Source organism: Rattus rattus, chromosome 4, assembly GCF_011064425.1.
Source record: "Rattus rattus isolate New Zealand chromosome 4, Rrattus_CSIRO_v1, whole genome shotgun sequence".
Taxonomy (NCBI): domain Eukaryota; kingdom Metazoa; phylum Chordata; class Mammalia; order Rodentia; family Muridae; genus Rattus; species Rattus rattus.
The window spans coordinates 2,532,363-2,535,189 of NC_046157.1; positions in this window are offsets into that span (position 1 = coordinate 2,532,363).

A 2,827-nucleotide genomic window follows, 5' to 3' on the forward strand; every position below is an offset into this window, starting at 1 on the left:
TTGTGTGCAGTGCAGTGTGACCCTGCTGTTGGATGCTGGTGCCGGTGCTGGGGGCAGTTCCTTTCTCTTTGAGCTGGGGTGGCAACTGCTAGCTGGCACTGGAACAGTCAGGGTGACCCATTGCCTACCTCTCTGCAACTAAAGAGCCCTCTGGGCCTGTATTGCTGTCATTCCTACTGAGCTGTTCCTATTTCTTTTTTACAGTTTTTAAAAATTCTTTTTTAAAACCAAAATGAACAATATTTTCCTCCTGCCTCTTTGGGGATGAGCCTGGGTCTGCAGACTGAATGTAACTGGGGCAGCTGCCCCTCCCTGTCATTTTCCCTAGTCCTGGTGCTTGGGCATGGTTGAACCTGCCTCTCCAAGGCCCCAGAAGCCCTTCTTGCCCAAAGGCTTCCCTGATCCTGAGCCCTGCCTGCCTGGGCTTCCTCAGGAGAATATGCTTTTCCCATAATTTCCAAGGAATGTCCCTTGTCAGAGGTACTTATATTGAGAACCACACCCTCCCCCCACATACCTTTTTGAGATGTTGGAACTGGAAGGTCTGAAGTTTCAGAGGGTAGAGGGGAGGCTAGATTCCAGGGCTATTGGTACTCGTGTGTGTGTGTGTGTGTGTGTGTGTGTGTGTGTGTGTGTGTGTGTGTGTGTGTTGCTTATGCACAGATGCTTCACCTCCTGGCTCACTGAACATGATGGAGAGCCTTCCGACCTTTGCTACCTCTTGAATTCAATACCCAGTACAGTTGAGGCTGAGCCACTTGCTTTTGTTTTTCTGTAGTGGGAGTAACCTGGGCTTGGGCTGGCCCGAGCCCCTTATGGGACCCAGTGTTCTCTGAAGGGATATCTGCTGCTCAGGGGATGTTGTATGCAGGGCAGATGCTGGGCATCTGAGTAACAGAAGCCATGAGGAGGGAGCAGCTCCCTCTTATGAGTCAGGGTCAGGTGGAAGGGAGCCCAACCCATCCTGCGCCCTCCTGAGCTCAGGTCTAGTAACCTTCTGCAGAGCCAGAGGTGACGGCTGATCCTACCTACACTGACTAGTACAGGTCACGCTAACCCTTCCACGGGTGTATCAGCCAGCCTCAGATGTTTGCATGGACTCCTGCAAGGGGCAAGGCAAGACCAAGATTGTCTGTGCTGTGCCTCAGATGAGCCCAGAACTGGGCCTGTGGGCCTATCATCATGTTGCTTCATGGCTTGTCATGTTCCTTTTGATTTACTTCAGACCAAAAAATTGCAGTCATCCCCTGCCTGCCTCCACCCCTCAGAGACCCTGTAGCCTGAGTGCAGTACCCAAGAGTGTTGGATGTGGGAGTGAGGGTACCTGGCCAGGCCTCCACATGGTGCCCTTGGACTGAGCCAGCCCTGGCCAGGAATCTTAGTTCTCTTACTGAACACCTGAATGCAGTTCAGGGCACCATTCCACCCAGGGAAGTGACAGGGCATGCCAGCCCCCGCTCCCTACCCACTCACCCACCCACCAGCACTTAAGTCCCAGGACACAAGGTCTGTATGGCATGGGAATTCTGTGTGGCTCCCAGGCTGTGGGCACCCTCATCTTCAGACATTCAGGGCCTGGGAGCAGAACCCTAGGTACGCTCTGCATGTCTGTGGGATGGAGTGTTGTGCCCGCCTGCCTTAGTGTTGTAACAAGCCTTTTCTATATTTTAACGAGAAAGCAAAACACTAGTTTCCTATTTAAGATTTAAGGGTTGTTGGGATGGGTGGGATCCACACTTGGATTCTCTTTCCTTTGTTTCCACTGGTGCATGTTGTGAGTGTGTCTCTGTGTGTGTCTGTGTGTGTGGAGATGTTAAGAGCCTCATGGAAATCATGCCATAGGAGGCCAAGGTGGCGTACAGTTCTCTGTTTTAGTCATTTAATTCCTGAATGTTTTGGAGAAACAGGAAACAGAAAATAGCAAATGTCATGTAGGAAAAAAAAAAGTTAAAAAAAAAAAAAAAGATAAAAAAAAAAAAATCAAAGGAAAAAAAAGCTCATACCCAAATTCACAAAACCTATTTTTTAAACCAAAGCACATTTTGAATGAGTATGGAACCTCAGTGGGCTCAGAAAAAAAAAAAGCTAATATATTTATCTCATTGTTTACATAAACTTAAACAGTTTCAGACCTCAGCAGCTATGACACCAGTCCCAGGGAAACTCTCCCCTCCCACCTGGGTCCTTCTGAGTCGACCCTTGAGCAGCTCAAGGGCAGAGGCAGCCCTGGGCGCTGGGTAAGGACTAGAAGTCCCCCCTAGCTTCACCTGAGCCCTCATCCCCATTTTTTGGGGCCTCTTCAAGCTCAGCTGCCACCAAAGAGCATGCACCAAGCTGACCAGCCCCCAGGCTTCCTAGCTGAACCCAAGGGGTGGATGTTGGCCCTGCCCATGAGCCTTGTGTTACTGTGAGAGTCACTCAAGCCAAAAAGCAGGTAGCTTTAGAAAGCTCAGTGGACTCTGTCATGCACACAAACTACCCCGGGCAGCAAAAGGGTCTGACTTGAGTCTGGTCCTTACTGACATGGTGCGAACACTCTCAACAGTGTTGTCTTTGTATCAATGTTTGTGCAGTGATGAATGTATTTATTTCTCAGACTTAGGGCAAGCTGGTTGGAGCAGGCCCGGCTCTGCCAGTGCCCACTCCCACCGGACCGAGCTACTGCAAGGGCTCTTCCAAGGTTGCAAAAAGGAAAAGATGAACGTAAGAACACGTAAGAACCTCAGACTTGCAGCATAGCCATACTCCTCAGCTGTGACTCTTGACCTCACGTGGTCCAGGAAGTGTGTTTTCCGTCCATCAACACTGAGGGGAGCCAGGTCCCCAC